Source organism: Rattus norvegicus, chromosome 19 (assembly GCF_021556685.1).
Source record: "Rattus norvegicus strain SHRSP/BbbUtx chromosome 19, alternate assembly SHRSP_T2T, whole genome shotgun sequence".
Taxonomy (NCBI): Eukaryota; Metazoa; Chordata; class Mammalia; order Rodentia; family Muridae; genus Rattus; species Rattus norvegicus.
The window spans coordinates 63,245,320-63,262,560 of NC_141552.1; positions in this window are offsets into that span (position 1 = coordinate 63,245,320).

Genomic DNA, 17,241 nt, shown 5'->3' on the forward strand with positions numbered 1-17,241 from the left:
TGATCTCCAGGTCCTCCCTTGAGCCATTGCTCTGTACACCAAGTTTCTGTGGTCACACATGCGAGTCTGGGCAGGCTCGATCAGAATTCACACAACCATGGCTTTGAGGTGGGAATCTACAAACATCTCTTCCTGTGACTGTCACCAGCGTCCGTTCCTGGCTTCCCTCTGCCCTGGTGGACTACTTCAGTAATGGACTACACTTCTCAGCCTCCTTTGCAACTAGGCTTAAGCATATGATAGTGAGTGCTGGTTGGGTATGAGCAGAAGCCCCTTTCTTCCCTCTTGCTGTCTGGGATGCCCATGTGATGGCAGGAGCTACAGCAACTACTTTGGATCCAGAAGTGAAAGTTACGAGCTGAAGCCAGATAAGCAGCCCTGCCTGGCACCTGTCTTGCTCAAAGCAGTTTGTTAGGGGGTCTCTCTGTCGCCTGAACCAATATTGTACCATAATTCAGACACATGGATCCGGGGTTGGGGATTTGGCTCAGTGGTAGAGTGCTTGCCTAGGAGGCGCAAGGTCCTGGGTTCAGTCCCCAGCCCCGGGGGGAAAAAAAAAAGAATGAAAGCAAGCAGACACATGGATCCAGGGTTCTCTGCCTTGAATCCTGCCTGGTCTTGTGGAAACTACTGGAGCCATTGTTTGGGCTTTGTGTTCGGCAGGCCCCTGGGAGCTTATGGGCAATAACAAAGTTTCATGACAGCTCAAACCTTCTGTGCCAGAATCTGTGCTCTAGCAAGACCCCAGCCACCAGGACACCTCACACTCAGGCTCCTTTCCCATTTGCCCCACTTGCTCCACACTGCCAGGGTGGCCTGTTTCCTGGCAAAACTTGTCTGTCCCCTGAACTGTATACACCAGGATCCTTGCTTCTTTTGGGAACTCAGACCGACACCCGATTGAACTGCCTGGCTCCTAAGGAAAGTAGCTGGGATGCTGGAGGGTCCCTGGCCTGAAGTCTATCCAAGCCTGCGCTCACTCCTGACCTTGAGTTAGAGCAATCCAGCGCCAGCCCAGACACTTCCCCAACACTTAGCTCAGTCTGCTGTTCCGCCCTGGCCCTGGTCCCCTCCAGCCAAGGTCATGGCCAGGGTGAACGGCTGTGTCCTCAGGTGTACTGCTGGGAAGCCCTGGCTGGTGCCCATTCCCTGCCCAACACCAGGCCCTTTCAAAGCCTGGTCAGCATCTTGGTGCTGGCTCAGCCTGCCTGCCTAGCCCGGCTTGGTCTGGCGTTGCTTGGTTTGGAACCCACGCACTGATTCTGGGCACCAATCCTCGCCTGCACTTGCCCCAGTGGCTCTGCTGGCCTCTGTCAACACCAACCTCAAATCACTTTTTTGGCCTCCAGCGCCGATCTCTTTCCTCTTATTGCCACAGTGCCCTGACAACCTAATGGACTTACCAGGACAGCCTAGCACCCGGCCCTGAGTTCAGATCTGGCAGAAACCAGAGCTCAACCAGCCAGGCTCAGGTCAAGGTGGACTTCCCTGGCCAGCTGGCTTGTCCCTTGGTAGCTTCACGCCAAGCCCAGGGTACCTCTGGCATTTGAGACCAATGGCCCTTGAGGGGTGAAAGGCAGATGACCCCATCTTACTGCCACATGTAAGACCCACAGACCACCCTGGCCACTGGGAGACATTTGGCTGGCTGGCTGCCTCAGGCTGACCTGCTCTCTCAGCATTGGCTCCAACAGGCTTGCCTTCCAGAAACCCCATTTCCTGTGCCTAAATTTCACCCTGCTGCGGTCCTGACTCATAGAAGGTTCCTTGGTCTATAACTCCCTAGAACTAACAGAAGACATCTGGGACACAGGGAAATACATGATGGTCCGTGAGAACAAAAACGTACCCCTCCCCTCTGTGTGTGTGTGTGTGTGTGTGTGTGTGTGTGTGTGTGTGTGTGTGTAAGCCAGAGGTCAATCAATCAACCTTAGGTTTTGCTCCACAAACTATCACCCCACAACCCCTTTTTTGAGAGACATTCTCTCACTATCTTGGAACTTAGCAACGAGGCTAGGCTGGCTGCCAGCCCCAGGGACCCTTCTGCTCCCCACTATGGGGAATACGGGTGTGGGCCACCAAGCCTGTTTGGGAACTGGGGATCTAACTCAGATCTCACACTTGCATAACAAACACCCTAGATGTTCTGACTTTCATCTCTAGCCTCAAAGCTATTTTTCCGAGGAAGAGTTTCAGTTTTCAGATGGAAAGATTCTTCTGAACTAGACATCAACCTCGTTCCTAGTTGACAGAACCCTCGACTATCTGAAGCACCCCCCGCTCATTTCCAGATAGTCTCACGTAGGTAGCTCAGGCTAGCCTTGAACCTACTATATAGCTGAAGATGACCTTCAATGCCCGATCCTCTCACCTCTACCCCTAGTGTGGGATTGGCATGTCCTACCTGGTCTGGCCCCCCCTCTGTCCAACATTCATCTGTAATTGCTACTATCTACCCCTTGACCCCACTGTTGTGCCCTGCAATTTCCAGCTTAGTTGAAGGAAAACTGGCATTGTATCTAAGTGCTTATGATGTGTGAAGCCCAACCTCAGTTGACACCTCATCCCTGTGAGGTGAGCAGACTCCCATCCCCACATATAGAAAGGATGGCAAGGGGCTCAGAGAGGGTGAGCCAGTGTCCCAAGTATTCACAGCAGGGCCCGTACTAGCTCTCTCGTGCAGGACAGAGGTGTCCTGGTGATTCATTCAGGAATGTCTGTCTTCTTGTTGGTTTTGTTTTTCCAAATGAGAACCAGTTGTTGTTGTTTTGGGCTAGGCTGGGTGCTGGTGACCTCGAAATGGGAAGCCGGGGCCTTTCCAGAGTGCGTGGAAATGTTGACCCTACGTCTCTCAAATGCGCTCACAGGAAATAAATCATATAGAATAACGTTAGAGAGACTGGCTGGGCTTAACCCCCAAATTGCTTCCAGCCCTTTGGAAAACATTTTTCCTTACGTTTGTTTATTTCAACATTTTTCTCCCTCTTGCGCAGAATTTCCAGACCTGGCTCTTGACGCTGTTGACTGGGGGCTCATGAACCTACTCTGTGTTCACAAGGGCCACTGACTCACAGTCAGTATCACACAGGGGCAAGAGCATCATCTGAGTGTCTCACAGGTCTCAGGGCCCTTCCTGTGACCATGGTCATTCTGTCATCCTAGGCTTCCCAACCTTCCCTGTCAGAGTGGCTAACCCAGCCTTCCAGGGTGGTGTCCCTGCTCCCCACCTTGGCTCTCTTAAGGAAATCCTGGATGGGTGGGTTCCCAGGTTCCTATTCTAGGGGACCTCATGTGACTTCACTGCACACTGTCCCCCAAACGTCAGGTGAGACATGGAGAAAAGCTATTTTTTTCTGGGTTTCCTCTTATCGACCCAAGGGTGCAAATGCTTCCCCTAGTTTCTGCTGAACACCAGGTAGGGATAACAGAATGCCAGACAGATAGAACCCTGCCTACCTACCCAGAGCAGACATCAGACGGAGAGAGCCAGACAGTGGACATAAAGGGAGGTGGTATTCAAGTACACCCAGGCAGCAAAGAGAGCCTGTCCAACTCCCACCATTGAAGAGAGGAGCAGGCTGAGGGTCCTGGGGAAGGACACCAGGGTGGTCAGATGTCATCAGGGCACGAGGACCTGGTCAGAGAGAACAGTGTATACATGAAGTGGGGCTCATGGTGGTCAGATTGGTGGAGATCTCACTAACGAGCTGAGGCTGTGGACTTTAGCTTAGATGCCCAAATGTTGAAGCCCAGTTGGAATTGAGTGAGCGGGAACTGGCCAAGCATCCTCAGGGGAGTCTTTGTCATAGTGGTTTAACTGGTGCCTGAGAAGCCCACATGATGCTCTGACCCAGTTTGGGAAGAGGATGGGCATTTTGGGAAATCTGAGGGTGTCAGGACACCCCCATTCCCAGAAAGCTATGGTGGAATTGCAGACAACAGCAATGGCCTAGGGCAAGCCCAGATCTGGAAAGGACAGTCACAGAAACTTCCAGAATACCCTATCTATCAACAGTATCCATTCTTTTCCTGAAGACTGGGAATCCATGGGGTGAACATCTCTCTGTTGGTAGTGTTCAGGGGCTCCCTGTGGACCCCTCATGGCCTCTCTGACTCTGGGGGACCCCCATTCCCATTCCACATGGTAAATGTGAAGAATCTGTACTACTGACCTGAAAATGGACAGATTCTTGCCCCAGAGGGACCAACAGTGGATCCTAGAGACTCGATGAGGCTCAGCAGGGTGGCCCACCCCAGTGCATCACGGAACACAGCTCAGTGTATCCCAAATGCATGGCTCCCGACAGGCACCCCTACCGCCCACAGGCTATGCTAAAATGCTACTTACAGCCACACTGGCTCAGTCTGGGAAGGAGGTGGAGAGGCTGGGAAATGTCATATCCCCCCTTGTGACTCACATGGGGAAAGAGCTCACATGAGCAGTGCCCCCATCCCAGGGTGGCATCAATTCCCCGGCCTGACACACAAACAGCTCATTTCTCCTTCCAGAAGCTTCTGGGAGCCTTATACTTCTGACCCTAATATGCACAACTAGTAAACACAGTAGGTCTGGAGGGGCGAGGTCATCAGAGCATGCTCAAACTGCAGATTGACAAGTTTTCAGGGGCTGGAGAGATGGCTCAGTGGTTAAGAGCACTGACTGCTCTTCCAGAGGTCCTGAGTTCAATTCCCAGCAACCACATGGTGGCTCACAACCATCTGTAATGGGATCTTGGTACCCTCTTCTGGTGTGTCTGAAGACAGTGACAGTGTACTCTTTATAACTAAACTAAATAAATCTTTTTTAAAAAATGTTTTCAAACAATAGGATATTTATAGACTCAAAGCATCTCCCCACCAATTATTTCTTATTTATAAAGAGGGGAATTTGAACTCATCAGCAGACAGGCATGGCTGAACCAGGCTCCATTGGTGACCACACTGATCCGGGGTACTAGGACAACTCCCCACTATATGTCGCCTCACAAGACACCCTAGGAGGACCCAGGACTCTCTGTGCTGGCCTTGTCTGAATACTTAAGTCAGAGCTCATCTTGAAAGCTGGGCATGGTGATGCAGGCCCACAATCCCAGCACTTGGAAGACAGAGAGGCAGGAGGATCTCTGATTTGAGGCTACCCTAGTCTACACACTGAGTTTCAGGATAACCAGGGCTATGAAGAGAAACCCTGTCTCAAAAGACAAGGAAAAAAAAAGCTTGAGACATCTCATCCTGAGGACAGACTGCAGAACGCCTTGTCCAAACACTCAGATCAGTATCCCAAAGCCAAGGAGGGGACATAATGGGCCAGTGAGATGGCTCAGAGGGTAAGGAGGTGCTTGCTGCCAAGCCATGACCAAGCATGATGACGTGAGTTTGATTTCCAGGACATGCGTAGTGGAATGGGGGAACAGAATCGCTTCCAAAAATTGTCTCCAACCTCTAGAAGCATGCCCAGACACTTACCAACATAAATGGATGTAAAAACTTAAAGACATTTCAGGATAGAGAAGGGCTGCGTCATTACTAAGCGTAGTGTGTTAGGAAAGGAGGCTGCTTCTTGAAGTTCTTCACAGAAGTGTCCCTGTGCAAGAGTGTGTGTGGCTATGACCTGCCATCGAGTGTCTTGAGAAAATCCATGTATGTGTACATGTGTGCATGTGGTCAAAGGACTGTGGATGGTAGTGATGCAGAGAGGGTCACAGTCTAAACCTTCAATGAGTCTGCATGAGGCTGACTGACTGGTTTGACTAGTCTTCTGTGAGTTTGAAATTTACCTGCCGAATAGCCTTTTCCTCAGAAGAGAAACAGTCCTTCTTCCAGTGAAGACAGAGGTTCCTAAGACTCAATGACAGAAGCTTAGAAAGTTCCGAGATGTCCAAGGCTCCACCCCATGCTTATATGAGCAAGACACAGTTGCTGGAGGACACTCTCCTGTACTGCTGTCTGCAAGTTGCTCAGGGACCCAACACCACCCCAGAATTCATTTTGGAGACATTACCCATGCTCAGCTGCCTGAGCCACCCATGCTCCTGTGACCCAGGAGAAGCTCACTGGTTCACCATGCTGGACTTTGGTGGATCTGTCGACAGTGCCGTATCTGGGGAAATGGGCCTTTCTTCACATTTCCCCAGGAAGTCACACAATATCAAAATATAAGGCTACTGTTTAGTTTGAACCTAAAATGTGTCTCCACCACATTCTGAGTGCTAGGTCCCCAGCTAGTGACACTAATTTGAGGAGATTATAGAGCTTTTAGGGGAAAGCATACCTGGAGGAAGTGGGACAGGGGGCATGCCCTTAAAAGCACACCACCCTTCTGGCCTCCTATCTCCTCCCAAAGCCATGATCCAAGCATGGCTTCTTATGTGGTGGATGGGAGGCCTTGGAAGCCTCCATGAGCTTAACCAACTGGTTCTCCTTTGATTCTGTCAGGCACTGTGGTCACAGGGATTTAAAAAATAAAATCAACTAATACAGTTACCAAAAAGGAAGAGAGAAAGGAAGGAGAGAAAGGTAGCAGGGCCCTTCTACCTCCTGGTCTGGACAAGGTCCGGAAACTTCTCTGGCCCGGCATCACTGGCCCTGTTTTCCTGCGGTTCTATTTGGGTCAGGTTATGTGTAGCCCACAGTCACTGGCTGAAGACCTGGGCCTCTCTCCAAGTACTGTATCTTCTTCACCAAGCGGATTCAGGTTCCACTTGGGAAGACATTGTCCAGCCCGGAACAACCCTGGTCAGCTTCCTGCCCTCTGCTCACTCAGCTGTGGCCTGGATTCAACATCATCCCACACATCTGTCTAAATGAGGTCCTGGCCCCACTGGCCCATCTTAGCTGCCTTTGGCCCCCTTGCCATCTGCAAGCAATCCACCACCTGCCACTCAGCTCTCGTTAACAAGAGGCAAGCAGGAGGCCAGGCTGCAGTCCAGAGGCTGGGAGGGACCTTCCGGAACTGCTGAGCTTGGGCACAGGCTTCTTCTTTGTCTCCATCACACTCTAATTCCTCCTCACCCACCTGACCAGAAAGGCATGAGGCTAATGCAATGCTGTGATGGCCCCAAGCCCACCTGTGCACCACACAGCCTCTGTGCCAGGCATGGGTGTGGAACTGGGCTGTCTCCTTCATCTGTAGCACATCTAGCAGGCCAGACTTATGCTCCCGTGACATTTACCAAGGGGAAACTGATGCCACAGAGTCATCCTGTGCTGTGCCGACAGAGGCAGCCAGGGTGAACTTATGAAGAAGGCACTTTTCTCTTTTTCTTCTTTCTGTGGCCTCAGACTGGGACTGCAGAGCTCACACGTACCACACGTGTGCTCCAACAGTGATCACGTCCTTGGTGTATCTGTTTTACTCAAAAGCATCCAGAGTGAGGAGCATACTCATTGCAGAGGTCAAAGACCACAGAGATGTCCACAGGTGCCCAGCACTGCTAGACACTGTTGTCAGCTTATGGGGGGCGATCAGGGGGAGAGTCCCTGTGAGTGCCTTGAGTTTCAGAGACTGAAATGAGACACTCAGTACCCAGCCTGAAGCCAGTGATGCTGAGATGGGGATGCTGATATGGAGATGCTGAAGTTCAGATGCTGAGATGGACATGTTTGGATAGAGAAATCTGAGTGGCCCAGTGTAACTGAGGTCAACATAGACCAACTCCTGTCTTCAACCAGATTCCTACCCCATCATCCTCCATAAAGGAATGAGCAGACAGTGAAGGGTACAAATGGCAAGTGCTTTTATTGTTATTTTGAATTTAAATAAAACCACGTGAATTCTCAGTAGCAGTGAGATGTTAGCCCAGGGCGGTTCCTGGCTGCCATGTTCACCAGAGCTATAGCTTGGGCAGTGCAACATCTAAGATCCATAGTACAACAAACAAAACAACTCAGTGGTAGAGCGCTTACCTAGGAAGCGCAAGGTCCTGGGTTTGGTCCCCAGCCCCAGAAAAAAAAAAAAAGCAAAGCAAAACAAAAAAAACAACAAACAAAACAAAACAAAAGGCTGGTGGGAGGCAGCAATGGCTGGTGGGAGGCAGCAATGGCTGGTGGGAGGCAGCAATGGCTGCCTCACAAAAGTAGATCTTCCTTCTCGCTGGGAGGCACAAAAGTAAGGCCTGTTTAAAAAAAATTTTTAAAGGTCCTCAGTTTGGTGCCCTGTACACCCCCACACAGCTTTCCCTCCATCCTGTACACCCCAACACAACTTTCCCTCCATCCTGTACACTCCAACACAGCTTTCCCTCCATCCTGTATACCCAGCACAGCTTTTCTCTGTCCTGTACACCTAGCACAACTTTCCCTCTGTCCTATATACCATGCACAGCTTTCCCTCCATCCTGTAAACCCAGCACAACTTTCCTCTGTCCTGTACACCCAGCACAACTTTCCCTCCATTCTGTATACCCAGTACAGCTTTCCCTCCATTCTGTATACCCAGAACAGCTTTCCCTCCATTCTGTATACCCAGAACAGCTTTCCCTCCATTCTGTATACCCAGAACAACTTTTCCTCCATTCTGTATACCCAGCACAACTTTTCCTCCATTCTGTATACCCAGCACAACTTTTCCTCCATTCTGTATACCCAGCACAACTTTTCCTCCATTCTGTATACCCAGCACAGTTTTCCCCAGTCTCTCACCTCACTGTTCATCTCCTGACTTTCCTGGCCATCTTCAAATGCTACCCCAAGGCCACCAAGGCACCTAGCAGAGGAAGCGCACACCCACTAGTGCCTCAGCTAGACCCCTCCATCTTCCTGTGTCTTTGGGGAAAATAGTGTGCAGAAGAGGCCTTCTCCAAACCCTTCAATCATCCATTTGTGTTTGTTACTTTATTATATTAAATGATCAATTGATGTAATAAGGTTGTTAGCTCTTGGATGAATAGAAATATTTTATATAAGTCAGTATCATCTTGCACAGTTGGAAATACACACCGGCAGTCCAGCACTTGGGAGGTGGAGGCAGGAAGAACAGGAGTTCAAGATTAGCTTCAGCTACATAAGGGCTATAAGAAACTCTCAAAAAAAATCAAAACAATAAATCAAAGTTATCTTCTTAGTGAATATTTAACAGTGGTTTCCCAGACAAGCATGGTAGGAACAGGAACCTGTACAGTGGCTGCAGACTCTGTTCCCTGATGTCTGTGGGCCCAACATGAGCTTAGTGTTGTATCAGCTCCAGCTGTCCTAGACCATGCTACCCAGCAGCCTTCCTCAGCCCAGGCTCCTAGGCCCCATACCTCACTATTCCTGCCTCAGACAGAAAGTGGGGCGTCTCCTGGAAATACCCCCAAACTTGCTCACTCCCTGTGGCTAAGACAGTAAATATCTGTAGGTCCTGTGTTCTTCTCCAGGTTGGGGGCAGGCCAGCAGAGGACATGACACCCATGTGACTTCACTGGGTGTGTTTTGAGATTCCCTTTGGACTGATGTTTAAAATAAAACCTAAAGGAAACCTGGCGTCCTGTGGGCAAACAGAAACTGTACGCAAGTCCCATGCCTGCTGAAAACCAGTGTTGCCACCACACAGAACACGGAGGTATCTAAGGAGGAAAGACTAGGTTAATGTTTCTAAATTTCTCCCCCTTCTCCCCTCCCCTGCCCATCCCCAAGCAGGGAAGGCTTCTCAAAGGGCCGCGACAGTAGTTTGAACCACGACCTCTGGTGGTCGTGTGTGGTAGTGCACCCTCAATGCTGGCAGTATTGGGCCATAGGAAGGCTGCCTGGATGGGGACTGGCCTTCATCACTAAGATACTGTCACAGAGATGCCCGAGATGCCACCAGGATGGCAGGTGAACAAAGCTCACAGAGGCAGCCTCTGTACAAAGTCAACACTTGCGCCTTGCCTGCAGAAGATGTCTGAGAGAGTTGTGCCAAACGATTCTCTGGGCAGCCTGGTACCCCTCAGCGGCTCTGAGCATTCCCAGACAGAAGGCCTGGCTGCTCTGTAGTCGTTTCCTCAGCCCCCCTCCCCCCTTGAGTCTGCCCTCTGAAGTTGAGCAAGGGCCCAGTGGAATGTAATTACCTTTCCAAGCCGTCCTGGAAGGGGTTATGAGCCTCAGATTTTAGACACACATGTGTATGGTTTATGTCCAGACAGAGAGGTGAAGAGATGGTGGAGGCTCTCCACCTTACAGAAGGGCAACCAACCAGCCAACCTGCTTCTAGGCCGTCCCAGGCCCTGCTGACCCTCCCTCTTACAGGCAGGCCTGGCTCTGTCTGAAGTCGCAAATGCTTATCTCTGCTCGGGAGATCCATTAGTCACGCCTTGGCATGTCCTCAAAGCCCGGCTTCAAGCAAGAGATCTCTATCTGCCGCTCTGCTGCCCCAGAGGCCTGGAACTGGAACCAGTCAGACCTTCTGGAGAGCGAGGCAGGCGGGTTTGGATGTGCATCCAAGACCTAGCTCCTTTGATGCCAGGACCTGGTCCTCTTCCTCTTCCTACCCTGGGTGTCCTGTGGTGAAGGTTTGAGAGACTCCATGACTTCCCCTGTATCCCTTCTAGGAAGACAAAGTGAATGCACATCGGTCCCCATGCACAAGGGTTCAGCTCTGAACCCTGCCATAAATGGCCACACTCTGGGGGAATTGAACTGGGTAGTGGGACAAATGGGTTGTCACCACGCCACACTCTCAAGAACGGATGTTCTGGGGGCTGTAGCCAGGAGAGGGTGACAGGCTAGGCTCTTTCCCAAGCTGACCCCTTTGGTCCAAGGCCAGGGTCAAGTCACCCCACCCACCCAGCAGGACACCAAGTGCCTCTAGGTTTGACGGAAGAAATAAAAACAAACCAGAGAAAGGCACATCCTACAAGAGCCACGCTGGTGGGCGGCAGGAGGCCTAGGGCTGCCAGCAGTTTGACTGTCCGGGCAGTGAGGAGAGGGAGAGGGCGGGGCCTGTGGAAATTTCCCAGGACTGCACACTGGGAAGTAGGGGTTTGGCAGGCCTGCCTGTTTCCTGGGGCCGCACAAGGTTTCTTTGAATAGACTCAGAAACAGCAGGAAGATGGCAATAACTGGGAACACTGGTTTTGGTGAGAGCCTCTGTTTCTAGAAGAAACACCAGAGGCCAGCAGGATTCAATCCTGCTCACCTGTGGTTGGCAGAGCACTGCAGACCCCAGATGCCCCTACCCTAACTCCCCAAACCTGGGCTTTCATAACCAACAAGCAAAGGGGCTTCACACGAGTGATGGCGGTGGGGGTGAGGGAAGAACAGCCCAGGCTGCCAGGTGGGTCTCATAAAACACACAAGTCCTTCAGGTGGGAGAGCTTTTCCACAAGCTGTGTCAGAGGGTGTGGGACTAAGACAGTCAAAGATAAAGTAGCTGGTTGGATGGTTAGAGACAAGACTCAAGGGCCCAGGGATGTAGGTACTGTGTGACCTGGGGCAGGGATGGACAGGGCTCCCAGCAGAAATGGATCCTACCCATCCTTGGAAGTCAGCCCTGGGGTGATGTGCTGGTCCCTGAGTCTGAGCATTGGTGCTCAAATAACTACAGGTTTTCCCTATAGCTACGACAGCAGACTCAACCGCAACTCCCTGGTGCAGGTCCTGCGATGCCAGCCTCATCCGTGAGAACACCAAGTCTCTGGGAGATGGGCTGATGGATCTAGCAAGCCGGAGAAGGTGGGGACCCTGAGCCACTGAGCCCCACTGCTCCGAGGAAAGGGGGTACGCAGCCCTGCTACAGGAAGATTGGGTAAGCGCTGACCTGGAGCATTCGGTCAAGGCTCCTCTGTCCTGTCCTCTTGTCCCAAGCATCACCTGTGCCTTGGAATGAGGATGGCTGTGGGTTAATGGCAGCTTTCTGTCCCCGTGACAAAATGTCTGAGGAAAATAGTTCAAAGGGAAAAAGGTTTATTTGGCCAGGAATGAGGGTCAGAATGCCTTAATTCTAGAGCTTGGGAGGCAGTGGGTGAATCTCTGAGTTTGAGACCAGCTTGGTTTGCACGATGGGTTCCAGGACATCTAGGGATACCTGATGGGACCCTGTCTTAAAATACATGGATACAACTTATTTGGACTCCTGTTCCAGAGGCTTGGCCCAGCAGCAGCATGGTTGTTGTGTGAGAGAGTTGAGCGTCAGGCCTCTTGGCACCTCAGGACACTCGTGGAAAGGCTATAGACATGGTGGCCTTTTGAGGCACACCTCCCAGTGGCTTACTTCTTCCAACTAAGACCCACGTAAAGTTAACGTGATCCGATTATGAGCCCCAAGGGGGGAGCCCTCTGACAAGGTGCTTCCCCAGAGCCCCAGCCTGAAGGCTGCAGTGAAGACCAAGCCCCATATTGTGGAAGCCCACAGCAGGCATTCCATGGGCAGTGACCGTAACTGAGGGTCTCCTCCAGGTGAGGACAATGTTTTATACTGTCATTTCATTTTTATTTTATTTTTGGTTTTTCCGAGAGTTTCTCTGTGTAGCCCTAGCTGGCCTGAAACTTACTCTGTAGACCAGGTTGGACTTGAACTCAGAGCTCTTCCTGCCTCTGCCTCCCAAACACTGGGATTAAAGGTGTGAGCCACCACTGCTGGCTGCCATTTTTTTTTTTCTTTTGAGACTTATTTTTATGCGCATGGGAGTTTTCCTGGCAAGGTTGCCTGGTGCCTGCAGAGACCACAAGAGGGCGCTGGATTCTCTGGCACTGAAGTGGGCTTCCATGTGCGTGCTAGGCATTGGACTCTGGCCTTCTGGAAGAGCAGCCAGTGCTCTTACCTGTTGAGCCCTCTCTCTAGCCCCTGCCCCCTAGGTGTCACTTTAAAATGGCTGCTCCTACATTACGTGAACTCCACTCCAGTTTTGTTTTGTTTTGTTTTGTTTTAAACATGCTGAGACCCTGTCCTGGGAGATGCTGTCTAGGGACAACAGGACAGGGAGGCTATGGTCTAGATCTCTCATTTGAAGATCTTATTGATGAAGGGGAAGTATTAACACTTTGGGGGACAGATCAGGATCTCAGTCATCATTCTGCAGCCTCAGCCAGAGATGACTGGGGTCATGTGGGGGCTGCCACGCCTCGCTCCTGGGCTGTGTGAGGATGGGGAGGAAGGTAGAAATGGAAAAGTACCTCAGTTCCAGCGGAGGGGCAGGGCAGGGCTGTGGTTTTAGATCTGCAGGGCCTCTGCCAGAGTGAGATGTTCTCTGGGAGACCATAAATGTTAGCCCCGCTGGCATGTGTTGTAAGTGGACTTGGTTTTGTTTAGTTGGTTAAATTTGTATTTACTTTTTAAAATCCCACAAAACCCCTGACAGAACCATCTTAAATGAGGACACCACGTTGCCCAGGAAAGCAGAGTTCACAAAGGCTGAACTGGGCCAGTGGGGGTGGGGACCCACACACCACCTCAGGTATAAACTGTAGAGAACCCCTCAGCCATCACTGACTCCGGTTCCTTGAGAGTCTGCTGGGTGCCAGAGGTCCCCTTAGTTGTCTGTGCCTTCCTGTTTCTGACCCCCAGGAGCTGCCAAGGCAGGAGCTCACTTGTGTCATTTTACAAAGGAATACATTTTTGGCACAGAGAAGTCAAGGAGCTCACCCTGAGTCCCACAGCCAGGCAGTGGCAAATAGGCAGCCAGGTTTGCCCATCTCAGGCTGCAGCGATCTCAGAAGACCTGCTGCCTCGTGCCCAGGAACTGCTGGAGCCATTGTTTCTGACCAAATACTGTTCCTGAAACAGATCCCAGCTCAGGAGATCCGGGTGGCCATTCTCACACCTGGCAGTGCCTACACTGCCAACCCAGGGAGAGAGAAATGGGAAAATGCATCCTAGAAGGAAGCAGTGAGCTTGTTCATATCAAGGTGAGGTGACTGATGGCTTGGTACAGGGGACTCTCCACGTAGGTGTGGTGCTTAGGGAGGGGAGACAGGGAAACTCCCTATAGCCCTCACCCCTCAGCAGAAGTCTTCCTGCCTGCAGGGGAGGGAGGAGGGAGAGGAAAGCCCCCGAGAGCTCCTTCAGCTCCCACAAGAGTCTGCAGTTTGTACTAAGCATGTATCCCTGTGGGGTGGCACTGCTGGCCACGGGAAACACAAGAGCAGGAGATGTTTTGTCCCTAGAGTAAGGGCTAAGGTCCCACCAGTAGCTCTGCAGCCCAGGAAGCCTGACAGCTGCCTGCGGGCCAATTGGAGCCAGCTTCCAAGATCACCCAGTGAGCATGTGCCTTAGATGACTGGGTCTCCCATAAGTGGAGCCCTGAGGGCAGCCACTACCCACCCATGGGCTTGGTATCAATAAAATGAACATCCCAGCACCTCTGGCTTGGGAGACTTTCTCAGCTCTTCTCCAGTGTTCTGAGGTCCCAACTAGCCCAGATTCCACGTGGGCGGGTGGACTGCCACTCAGAACCCGTGCACACATTGCAGCCACAGCCTAGGGGCTCCTCATCGGGCCGTCAAAGCTCTGCCTCACACGGAGGAGGGCCCAGCCGATGTTCCCACTCCTGCTATCTGTTTTAGCTCTATGTGTAACCTCTTCTTTTAGTGTCCTGACAAGTCTGTATCCTTTTCTTTCATGTGTGTCGGTGTTTTGTCTGCAAGTGTGTTTGTGGAAGAGTGTCAGAGCCCCTGGAACTGGGGTTAGACAGTGGTGAGCCTGCCATGTGGGTGCCGGGAATTGAACCCAGGTCCTCTGGAAGTGAGGTCAGTGTTCTTAACCACTGAGCCATCTCTTCAGCACCCCCCCCTTTAAAAAGATTTTAAGATTTATTCTATTTTACATGTATGCGAGCTTTTCATGGATGCACATATATGTGAGAGCCTGATCCCTGTGGAAGCTAGCAAAAGGCGTTATATTCCCTGGTCCTGGAGTTATAGACGGTTGTGAGTCATCATGTGGGTCTGGGAATAAAGCCCAGGTTCTCCCTCCACAGGCCCTTAACTACTGAGCCACCTCCTCAGCCCCCCTTCAGCCCCCACCCTTGCTCCCCCACTGTTCTAAAGTTTTCTTTATTTTTCTTTGTGTATGAATGCTTAGCCTGCATGTATGTGTATGCATCATGTGGGTGCTTGGTGCCTGAGGAAGCCAGAGAGGCCATCAGATTCCCTGGAACTGCAGTTACATATAGCCGAGTACACACGGGCGCTGGGACTTGAACCCAGGTCCTCTGAAAGCGCAGCCAGTGTTCTTAAACTGCTAAGCTAAGTAGCCTTTCTGCAGGCCCGATTTAATGGGGATGGAGAGGTGGCTTGTTAGTTAAGAGCACTTGTGGGCTCTCTAGAGGACCTGAGTGGATCTCAGCACCCCTGTCAGTCAGGTAACTCCATCTCTACAGGATCCCATGCTCTCTCTGGTCTCTGCAGGTACGCACATGCACGACGCACATCCACACAGACATATACAGAAACACATATTTTTAAAAAAAGAAAACTTCAGGGTTGAGGATTTAGCTCAGTGGTAGAGCACTTGCCTAGCAAGCACAAGATCCTGGGTTCCGTCCTAGCTCTTGGGGGAAGGGAGGTTGTGAAGGGGAGGAGGGAGAGAAAACTCTCAGTGACCTGAGCAGAATGCAGGCACTTGCTGTCTCCCAGCGCCCCCTGGTGGCCACCATCTTGCTCTGTACAACCCACTTTCTTTCCCAGAGGGAGGGATGTACCCACCACCCCTTCTGCACTATTGGTCTTTGGGGGTTCCTTTATTGTACCTTTATTTATGTGGGACAGCGGCATGTACACACGTCACAACATGTGTATGGAGGTCAAAGGACAATTACTATCAGTTCTTTCTATCAGATAGGTCCCAGGGATCAAATTCGGGTCATCAGACCTGGTGGCAGGTGCCTTTATCTACAGACCCACCTGTCATGGCTTCATCTTGCTTTTGAAGCAGGGTCTCTCACTGTCCTGAGGCTTACCTGAGTAGATGAGGCTGACTGGCAGCAGGCCTCGGGGATCCACCTTCCCAGGACTGAGATTTCAGCTGGGTGTCCTGAGGAGCTGCTTGTGTGTCCTGAGCAGTGTCTAGAACGACGCCCTCAACCTGGCGGGGCATGCTGGGAAAAGGTTGAGCCTGTTTCCTTACCTATGGAGTGCTGCCTTGCCTCTGCTGCCCCTCAGGGAGTAGGGAGTTGCCCCCCACCACAGTTTCTGAATGAAGTGGTTTGGGAAGTCTTGGTAAGAATGCCAGGCACCGGGGTTGGGGATTTGGCTCAGTGGTAGAGCGCTTGCCTAGGAAGTGCAAGGTCCTGGGTTCGATCCCCAGCCCCGAAAAAAAAAGGAAAAAAAAAATGCCAGGCACCTGGGCTCTGCTCCTTGACACAGAGGAGGGAGGCAGTGTACTCTGGAAATGAGAGGTCTCCACCCCCACAGTCCAACTGGCCCCTCAGTGTCCTACCCCAGGACTGGAGGAAAAGGCTGTCGTGGCAGCCAGAAAGCACAGGACTGAATGAAGGAGGGAACAGAGGACAAGGATGAAGCCAAAGCCTGTGTTGGTGCCACCTCTATGGCAGGCCCCAGATGTCCTTTGGCCTGAAAACTGTCACAAGCCCAAAAACAAAAAGGCATCTGAAAAGATACTGGGAACAGTGGTGTACACCCGAAACCCCAGCACCCGAAGGGTGGAGGCGGGAGCCTGGGCCACACAGAATCCTAAGCCACCTCCGTCTCGTGGTGGGACACACCTTAATTTCAGCACTAGGAGGCAGAGGCTGGTAGATCTCTGTCCCTGTCTAAAAACAAATAACAAAACCCATGAGAAGAGTTGGAAGACAGAGCTGAGGAGTTTCTGAAGACAAAAGAAAACAGGGTTGCAGAGGGACAGGCAATAGTGGGTGCAGATACCCCCAAACTTGACTCATAAGCCAGAGGAAAGAAAGCAGAGGCAGCTGTGCCCTGAAGACATTCCCCGTGACCAAGTGGGGGAACAGGACGGCAGGGCCAGGACAAACAAGGTAAAACTTCACTATAGAGCCCCTGGGTAGCTGCAGCAAGGGCTAGGATAGTAGGTGAGGTGAACCCTGATCCAGCCAAGTGACCTCAGGCTGAGGATTTGGGGACAACAAACCCCTGCCCACTATTTTACAGCTAAGTTTCTTCTTCTGGTTTTTCAAGGCAGGATTTTTCTGTGTAGCCCTGGTTGTCATGGAACTTGCTCTGTAGACCAGGCTGGCCTCTGATTCACAGAGATCTGCCTGCTTCTGCCTCCCGAGTGCTGGAATTAAAGGCGTGCACCACCACCACCACCAGTTACAGGGATCAGAGGGTGCGACTCTCAAGCAGACCGAATCCAGGAGTCTGGGGACA